The sequence below is a fragment of the Fukomys damarensis genome, unplaced genomic scaffold (assembly GCF_012274545.1).
Source record: "Fukomys damarensis isolate Sample0158 unplaced genomic scaffold, DMR_v1.0_HiC HiC_scaffold_12, whole genome shotgun sequence".
Lineage (NCBI taxonomy): Eukaryota > Metazoa > Chordata > Mammalia > Rodentia > Bathyergidae > Fukomys > Fukomys damarensis.
This window is the reverse complement of record NW_022900924.1, coordinates 8,696,180-8,706,162: the sequence shown is the minus strand read 5'-3', so window position 1 is coordinate 8,706,162 and position 9,983 is coordinate 8,696,180. Positions and strand designations below refer to the sequence as shown.

General features: G+C 47.7%; 1 protein-coding gene across 1 annotated transcript in view; it reads left to right on the top strand.

Annotated features, from left to right (window-relative positions):
* Positions 1-3,720: 3,720 nt before the first annotated feature.
* Ssh1 (slingshot protein phosphatase 1) overlaps positions 3,721-9,983 on the top strand; it is a 61,638-nt gene continuing 55,375 nt past the window's right edge. Inside the window, exons 1-2 of the mRNA XM_033762384.1 lie at positions 3,721-3,737; positions 4,500-4,540. The gene's annotated coding sequence lies outside the window, so the exon portion shown is untranslated. The remainder of the gene's footprint in view (positions 3,738-4,499; positions 4,541-9,983) is intronic.

Genomic DNA, 9,983 nt, shown 5'->3' with positions numbered 1-9,983 from the left:
GCCGCGCGCGCAGAGCCTCGGGGACCCCCGCCTCGCGAACGGACCGGTGACCCGCGTCCGGGGGCGGCTCTATGGGGACCCAGAGTGTGACTGGAGCGCCCTATGGGTGCCTGCGCGCGAGTCGCCGGTTCCCAGTCCTGGGACACTGGGGCAGGTCCGGGCCCTTTCCCTGAGCCTTCCCAGCCTTGTGACTGTGAGACCGTGAGTTTGGGCCGTGCGTGTGACCCGCTCCTGGGGAGCGGGCCCGGGTGATGCTGTGCGAGTGAGGCCGTGAGAGGGCGGTGAGCCTGCAAAGCTGCGCGATTGCTTCCTGTCTGCCGCCTCTGGAGTGCTTGCTGGCTGTCGGTGTGCCTGTGCCTTTTGGATGCCACTGTCGCTGTGTGACAGTGACTGAGGGTGCCCTGGGCTCTGTGTGACTTGTGTGGCGTGCTCGTGCGTCTCTAAGACTGAGAGTTTGCCTTTCACCGTGTCATTCCAGGCTGGGTATTAGTGTGCGTCTGTGCCCCGGGTTCAGAGTGTTGGCTGCCTTGTGCTGGTGTCGGAGGGTCTCTGTGCACAGCACTCCAGAGGCGGCAGATCTGGGAGTGGATCCCATATTTAGCTGGATCCTTGCTCGGAGGAAGATGGGGGAGGTGACCCCCTCCGACTGGGCAGGATGGGCCTGGCCTGCCCTAGGCTGGAACCTCCTGGGCCTCTGAGCAGGTCCCTCTGCAGCCGCAGAGCCAGCCCTCTTGGCCCGCAGTCTCTCTACCCTCCCTTCAAGGCCTCTGGTCTAAATTCCTATCCTTGGTAAGGCAGAGTGTTGGCTTCAAGACAGAGCAGCTGGAAGGGGAGCCCCTTACTCTGTTTAGAGACGGCCCAGGAAGTTGCTCGCCAGCATCTAGGCCCCTGTGCCAGCTCTCAGTGGGAGAAGTTGACTGATACAGGGGACGGGTTTGTGTGTCTGTGTGCCACGGAGAAGAGGACTTGAATTTGCCTTAGCTGCTCCGTCTCCCAGCAGTGTTGTTTTTCAGCCTTGTTTTGGTGAGATTGGCAGGAGCATTTGCAGAGTGGCTGCGAAGTTAAACCTCCTCAGCCCCCTCCTCTCCGATGAGAGGCTGTTAATGAGATATCTGTCTACCGACAGAAGGCTCCAGTGTCTCCCCTCTGTGCGCTGATTAGAGGCAAAAGAACATTGCGGGCTGATTGCTGCAATGGCGAGGTTAGTTTGCAGGAGCATCTGTCCTCTCCGCAGAGATCTGTTCTTCTACATCCATCCTGTGACTCCTCTCAGGCATTTTACAAAGTGCTGTACTTTCACACACTTAATCCCATATTATTTTCACAAACACTGTGAGATGAGGGAAGAGCAAGGCTTCAGGAAGGGGTTGTGCAGAGCCTTTCAGCCTGGATTTTTGATTCCTAAACCCTACCCGATCTATTATGTTTTAGACACATCCAATTTCATTTTTTAGCTGGGTGTAGTGGTGCATGATGGCAATCTCAGCTTCTCAGGAGGCCAAGACAAGGGGATGACAAGTTTGAGACTAGTGTGGGCCACTTAGTAAGACCCTGTCTTAAAATTTAAAAGGGGAAAAGGAGTGTAGGGGGGTAGGGTAGCACTCCCTGGACTCAATCCCCTCTACCACCGAAACTGAAAAGTAAGAGAAAACATTTTTAGATGATATACAATTTACATACTATAAATTTACCGTTTTAAAGCATTCAGTTCAGTGGGTTTGGTATAGTCACAAGATCACGCAACCATCACCACTACCTAATTCCTAAACATTTTGTCATACCACAAAGAAGCTACACACCACAAAGATACTCCTTAGCTATACCTCAAAGTCTCCCTCTGCCCCATTCTCCCCTACCTTGGGCAACCACTAATCTTTCTCCCTGTACAGATTTGCTTATTCTGGAAAGTTTATATAAATAGAATCATGCAGTATGTGGCCTTTTGTGTCTGGCTGCTTTCACTTAGCATAGTGCTTTTTTTTGTTTTTTTGGTTCTGGGGAATAAACTCAGGACTTTACAGCAGCACCACTGAGCTAAATCCCAGCCCACTTTGCATAATGTTTTCAAGGTTCCTCCATGTCATACCATATGCTAGCTCTCCATTCCTTTTTATGGCTGAGTAATATTCCATTACTTGAAGGTACCACATTTATCTTGTCTCCACTAGACACATTTAAAATTATTATAGAAAGCATTATTTTTTTTACCAAGTGTTTTTATTTGACCTCAGTACATCAGCAGCGTTTGTTGTCCACTGAGAAAGCAGGGTAGGAGCCAGGGATTTAGCTCAGTGATTCCACCACCTGCCTTGCATGCACAAGGACCAAGTTCCATCCCCAGTACCAAAAAAAAAAAAAAAGAAGAAGAAGAAGAAAAAAAGCAGGATATTTCTGGGAAGTTGAGTCTGTCTTCCAGAAGTGCTGAGACCAGACTGGAGACAGAATGGAGAGAGCAAGTATCCGTAGAATCAGGAGACCTGGGTCCAGGCTGGCTGGACTTCCAGGCCGCCAATCTCTGTGCCTCAGCCCATCTGGAGGCCTGGATTACCTCTTAATGATGTTCTTTGGCATCTGTGGCGTCTTGGAAATAACTGAGCTCGCATTACCTTTCATTGAAGAACCTCAGAGGGTGAACGAGAATTAAATGGCTATGAGGTCTGTACCCCCAAATCGCTTCACACTCATCAAAATGCAGCTCCTTGGATGAGTCAGAGACACACCAGCGGTTTCCTGACACAACCAGGCTGGCTGCGTGGTGTGGGAAACCAAGGGAAATCACAGTCCTCTGCCCCAAAGCAACTCTCTCTTTTCTCAGTTTTTTTCATTTTCAATCTTTAATTATCTCATGTGTGTCATTTTCCTGTTAACCTTATCTCAACTCCTTTGTGAGAACAGACAGAGCTGGGGAGAAGATAAGCCAACATTTTTCAGAAGTGCATCGGAACATTGTTATTTTTGACAGTTGTTCAAAGTGACTAATTTCATAGGCAGATCTCCAGGCACTTTTTGGGTTGGACCAGTGTTTCTCAACCTTGGCACTGTTGGGGCCAGGGCATTCTCTGTTGTGGGGGGCTGGCCTGTGCATTGCAGGACATTTAGCATCCCTCTGTCCTCTACCCACGAGATGCCAGTAGTCCCATTCAAAACAGCACCTCCAGACTTCACTGTCCCCTGGTGAGAAAACTCGTCCCTGGTGCAGATCCAAAGGGTCAGAATCCGCAATCTTCTGATCTCTAAATTGCGCTTGTTTTTGTTCATTTTCCAGTGCAGGGATCAGACCCAGGGCTTTGCATGTGCTAGGCAGGTGCTTCAGCCCCTGAGCTGCACCCCCAGCCCTATTGTTATTGTTGTGAATTGCTTTGCTGTTGCAGGAAAGAAGCGCATGGTCTGTGATTAGTGAGCCTTTCCTGATTTTTCCACTTCATCTTCGTGTGGTGTGGGGAGCATGAGCATGAATTGATTGACTCCAGCCAATGCCTCTGCATAATTCTGTTAGAGGCATTGTCATAACACAGTGTGGGAACTCTGGGGCCTGCTCATATACCGGCTCTTGGTGGAAATGGCCACCTCCTGGTGTGTGTCCCCTGCTGTCCAGGTCCCTCCACACATTACTCTGGACCCTCTCCCTGTTGCCCTTGACTTCTGCCTCATTTCAGTCCTCAGTCAGCCTTGGATATCTCCTGGCCATCACGCCTCTCCAGGGTTCCCTTGCCATTCAATGAGCGCTTTTGTGTAAGGTAAAAAATCATGCCAAGTCCCTATGGTGCAGACTTGTTTTCTAATCATTTTCAGTTTTTTGTTGAAAAAGGAAGAAAAAAGGGAGAGAGTGAGAGAGATTGATTTTAGCTTACAGAGAAGTTACTTTTAGGTTTCAACTTTTTGGCGTTGTTAGCTTTTAGAAAAATATATTGTTCTTTCATTGATACAAATAAACCAACAGCCTAGAACATTTCGTATTAAACATTTAAGTCTTTATGAGACCAACAAGTGCTTTGGAGACCCACAGACAGCCTGATTCCTGGCCACCTTCCATCGTGAAAGACTTGCCTAGAATAGATTTTTAAAATGGTGCTCCTCACTCAGCAAGGCCCTACTTGACAGAGGAAATGGATTCTCTTCAAACATAGCCCCTTCCTTTTAGCAGCGAAAAAGAGGATACGATCCAGAACAAGTCTGGAAAGTTGCGAGCTAAAGGAATGCGATAGACAGCAGTGCCAAATAGGAAATATTCACTTAGCAGGAATCAGCCCATCAGACCGTGGCAGGAATGTGCATAAACATTTGGAAACCTGAAAATCCTCCATGGAAATTACTCAAAGGAACAGCAGGTCAGGTTGTAAGGAAAGGGCAGGGCTATTTAGAAGTAGTCAGGTTTCCTGGACATCTTTATCTCTTCCCAACAGCAGGGTAGAAAAACCAGGGTAGAGACTGGGAGACTGCTGTCTGAGGCTTATTGGTATTGCTGTCTGTGGTATGACATCCTCTTTCTTTCTCTGCAGTTGGAGGCTGGCAGTGATGACGAACGAAAGGTAAACCTCAGGTGAGCAGAACTTTCATTTTGTTATTTGTTTGTTTTTTTTTTGAGTCAGGGTCTCCTTTGGTAGTTCAGGCTGGCCCTGAACTCACTTTGTAGCCCAGGCTGGCTTTGAACTCGGAGCAATCCTCCTGCCTCAGCCTCCTAAGTGCTGGGATTACAGGCATGTGCCACCATGCCTGGCCTTTCATTTTGTTAAGTCTTCCTTCCAAGCAGGTAAGGAATACTTTTATTCCTTTCTCAAAGGAAAAACCCTCAGAAAGAATATGCAATTTTTATAGTGCTTTCAGAATTATACATAGAACATGTACAAGAGGAGTGCTTTAGGAACAACATATCGAGGTGTGATCATACACACTTATAATCTCAGGTACTTAGACTGAGGCAGGAGGATTGCGAGTTTGAGGCCAGCCTGGGCAACATAGTAAGATCTTGTCTCAAAATAAAAAGAGTTGAAGGTATAGTGCAGTGGTAGAGTGCTTGCCTAGTGTGTGTAAGAAGACCCTGGGTTTTATCCCCAGCACCAAAATAAAAAAAGGGAAAAATTTTTTTAAGATGTAGCCCTCAGTATATTCACTAGTAAACAGCAACAATATTTTTTTGTTTTTCTTTGTCAAAAATTAAGACTTTCCCTTTAAATATCTTGTTGGTTTCCAGAAGATTCAGCACTTCATTATATAACATATTCCTTTGCACCAAGGAGCCAGTTGTGGATGTCTGACCTCAGAATGGAAAAAAAGTAAACAAACTTTAGGGATATTGTTCTTTAAAAACAAATGTCTGTTTTATCTTGTGGGGAGGAGGAACATTAATTGGAAGAGGAAGTAGGTATTAAAATTGGGGTCAACCGTTCATTGCCAAGAGCAGGATGTTTTGGTTAAACTCTTGCAGAAGAGTAGAAATATGCTTCGCCCTGCTTCGAGGTTCTCACATGTTGGAGCAGAGGGAGGGAAACTTCACTTTGATTGTGGCACACATTTGGAAAGATTTCGGGGGTAGGGAAATACTAGCTTGCAAAAATCAAAGACATAGCTTCTTGCAATTACTAGATCCTCCTTTGTAATGCTAGACTCAGGACAAAGGACAAATTGACTGTTTCACCCTGCGGTTTTGGGCTGGTCCGCCCAGGTCAGGGTTCCCAGGCGGGAGACAGCTGGACTCCAAGTGGGGGCAGCAGTGGGCCGCACTGAGGCTCTGCTTCTCTGGGTGGAGGAGCGAGGGGAAGTGGAACCTAGATAGCTGGAGGAGGGGAAGTGGGAGAGGAGTGGCTGCTCCGGGCCCTTGAGCCTGTGTGGCTGCCTGCTCCCACCTACCCCCTCCAACCCCTGTAGCACCTTCCTGGGATCTGAATCCCTTCTGCCCCTCCTCCTCTCGCTTTCTCTGCAGGCTCTTGTACAGGACATAGCATTTAGCTTTGTCACTTAGACTGTCGTTGGGGCAAAAAAGTGGTATCATTTTTTAGTTGATTTGCAGTTAAGAATTCATAAATAGGGGCAGGGATTTAGCTCAGCTGTTCGGTGGCTGCCTTGCAAGCGCAAGGATCCAAGTTCAATCCCCAGTACCGAAAAAAAAGAATTCATAAATAGCAGGGATATGAAAATGACCATATGGCCCTTTCACACTAATAAAATTTCCTTTTTTCTATCTGGTTTGGAACAAAAGGGGACCTTACAAAAGGATGAGAAGTGATGTTACAGCAGCTTTTTGTTTTGCCATATTTATTCCTCAGAACAACCTGAGGGGTCTTGGTCCTGTTTCCAGGTGAGGAATTTGAGGCCTGGGATTGTATATGGGAAGCACTTATGTTTGAAAACTCAGTTTTGGGTACTGTGTCACCTTTCTGAAGATCAGTTTAGTTGTCCGTGGAATCAGCTGTGTCAGACTTGCAGGTGAGGGGGTCATGGGGGAGCGTGGAGGTGGGGGTCCCTAAAGCAGACCAAGGCTAGGACTAAGGCTTCCTGCTAACTCCTGGCATCAGTTGCTCCAGCCACAGCAAGTCCCTCTTTGCTGCTGCGCTAGGAGACCCCGGCATGGATTTGGAGACCTGGGCTGGCTGGCAGTGCTGGCTTAAGAGCTTGTCCCCTCTGGTTCCCTTTTTCAGTCCTCCCCTGGCCTTGACAGTTCACCCCCTTTCTAGGGCAAAGGAAACCATCTTGCTTTCTGAACCTGCCAGCCAAACAAGAAAGTTCTTGTGTCCTGATTTAACCTTTGACTAAAACTGAGTGTCCCATGTTTGCTTCTTCTCAGGTCTGTTTGGTGGTGCTGTTATTCTGGTCCCCTTCTCCTCCCCTTTGCACTGCTGAGCCACTCACTAACCAATCCCTGTACCAGTATGTCACCCTAGTGGTCCTCCGGGCTTCTCCCTCCTGGCTCCTGGTGTCTTCTGTGCATTCCACACACATTTTATTCTACACACACACACACACACACACACACACACACCACACATACTGTTCTCAGTGCTGGAGGACCATTCCCTACTCTCTGACTATGCCCTTCCCCTAAGCTAGTACCTTTTTCCTGGACTGTATTCCTCATGGGCTCCTCAAAGTGCTCCAGTGATTTCCCTCTCATCAGAGAAAGCAGCACTCCCCATCCCATGACAGGGGCTGCTCACACTGCCTCACGGTGCAGATATGTGTGCTCTGATTGCATATCTAACTGCTGGTGCTTCTCTTAGTGACAGGTCTTAGTTCTCTTGCTGTGCATGCATGTAAACATTTCAGTGAGATGGAATGTGAACCCTGACATAATTAGGAGAGATGAGAAATAGCAAGGTGCGGGGTAGGCTTCAGAGTCAGGCATGTATTGGGCATCTGGCTCCTGCCCTAGGAGCTGCGTTCTTATACCTCTGTGGGGCACATCGTGAAGCAGGCAGTATAACCCCACGGGGTCCCGAGTATTTCCTGTGAAGCTCTCTGTACAGAATCAGGTGTGGATGACTTATTTGCTGCATTTGGCCTTCGTTTCTTCATGAGGTGTCACTACTCACAGACAGTGGTGGTTCCAGCACAGAAGAACGAGCAGACCTGCTCCCTGCCACTTAGCCGGAGAGGGCTTGCACTGGGCACGCTCTGTGACTGGGAGCAGCCTGCACATCACACCTGGCTTCATTCCCATAAGATGCAAATGAGAGTGCACATGGTGAGGAATCGTAATTCTGACAATTTCTCTGAAGGCCTTTTGGTATATGTCTCAGGAATTGATGTCTCATGCCCAGAATGAAGATGACTGATCCCGGGCAGTAGGAATCCAGCCCTCTCCATTCCCCTACTTTCTGCATGTACAGATGCCTGCCAGCCTCTCAGTGCCCTTCTGGAAGTGGCACTGTTCAGACTGTGGGAATTGGTGAGCAGATGGCCTTGCTGGCAGTGGCTTCTGGCTCCCTCACTACCCTAGGAGCCTGCTTTGCCTGGCAGGAGATGTAAATGGTTATATGCCAAGGCAGTGTGCCCAGGAGGTAGTGTGGCTGTGTTGTCTCCAGGAGTAAACTTTTTTTCTCTTTTTGCTTTAATCTAATGTTTCCAAGTTGAGAACATGAAAATGTCGATTAATGCTTTGAATTTTGTTCTTTTCTGTCTGTCCAAGCAAACATTTGTGCCAGCAGCAGTTTTGTCTTTATTTTATTTGATTTCAGTGGCAAACTGTGAACTACCTTGTACCCCTCTCTGCCTTTCTCTTCAACTTCTTCCCCTGTTGGCCTTCACCTGCAGGCCCCAGGGGCCCACTCTCCTGTAGCCTTTGGGAATGTGGCTGTGTCTTCTCTCCCTCATCTCGTCAGGGTGGGGTGGGGGCCGATGCAACCTTGCACTGCAGACCACACTTTCCTGTCTTTGTTGGGGACCCCATTTGTGTATGTTCCTCTCTGCCTTGTGTGGTTTATTTTAGCCCGATTTTCCTAGACTCTTTGCTGATTCTGCCACATCAATCCTGCCAAAAGGTGTCATTCACACACCATATCCAGGTTCTGTGTTCTGTGCTGGAGGTAGACACACACGTAGGTCACTGTGTCAGTCATCTATCGCGGTAGTATAAGTTAGCACAAACATCACAGTTAAAACAGTACACATGGTGGGACAAGAGTGTAGCTCATAGTAAAGTTCTTGCCTAGTGTGCAAAAGGCCCTGGGTTCCATCCCCAGAACCATAAAACAAAAGAAAACAAAACAAAACAGCAGTATTTGTTTGTCACCTTGAAGTCACCCTGGGTCAGGAATCTAAATGGCAGTTAGCTGATCCTTTGCCAGGATCTTGCAAGGCTTTAGTCAAGCTATTGTCTAGGGTCTTCTCTGCGGCTTGGGGACCTTCTTTCACCGTCATGTGTTTCTTGCAGCTATGGAAAGTCGTTGTCTTTTGCTTCTTGCTTCTTTCTTCTTTCTTCTTCTGACCTTGTGCTTGCAGGGCAGGTGGTGGAACCACTGAGCCAAATCCCCAGCCCCTGGAAGTCTTCAAGGCAAGGCGCAACAGATGTGATCATGGAGGTGACTTTCCCACTGCCTCTGCCATCCAGCTCAGCCTCCTGAAGGCAGCTGTGATCTCATCTTGGTCTCTGATCCTGCCCACATTTGAGGACAGGGGCTTACACAGGGCACACCCGCCAGGCAGAGTTTGGCCTGCCAGCAATCTCTGTGTTCTTGAGATGCCCAGTCTGGTGTAGAGAAGACACACATAAAAAAGTAGATTTCCAGGATTACACATGTAACAGGGGTGTGTGATGTGACGGTAAGGGGTGCTCAGTATACCTGGGAAGAGGAACATGGAGAGTGGCCAAGTTGACCACCACGCCGCCAAACACTACGTTCCCTGTACTCGGCACCCATCTGCTTGCTCAGACTTTCAGCCTTGGCATCTCTTGTTAGTTTCTGAGATTACCACTTTCTTAGAGCTTTCCATTTGTTTTTCTATGAGTTTTGGCCTTAGGAAGGAATTGGCCTAGGTTTACTTCTGTGTCCGTCCTTTGTCACCTTGCTGGGATATTACATGACCATAGGCAGCCCTCAGTTTCAACTGAGCCAAATAATATGCAGCTTATAAAGTTGCTGTCAGAATTAAATGTGATAGTGACATCATAGACCTTGAGCAAATACTACCTTCCCATCCCTCCTTTCAGGGCACAGCTTCTGTGGGAAGGGATTCAGGATTCTTCTTCCCACCCCTACACAGGCATTTTTCTCTCTTCAGTGTTTCAGTGTTTCCTTGGAACTTGCTTTGTAGTGTAGTTATTATGTACATAAATGTTCCCCACCATTTGTGATTTGTGAAACCCAGGGGAGAATGAATGGTATAGAGTTCCTTGTTAAAATTAAGAGTTTCAGCTGGGCATGGTGGTATATGACTGTAATCCCAGCACTCTGGGAAGCTGAGACTGGAGGTTTGCAAGTTAAAGTCCAATTTGGGCAATTTAGCAAATTAATGAAATGCTGTCTCCAAAAAAAAAAAAAAAAAAAAAA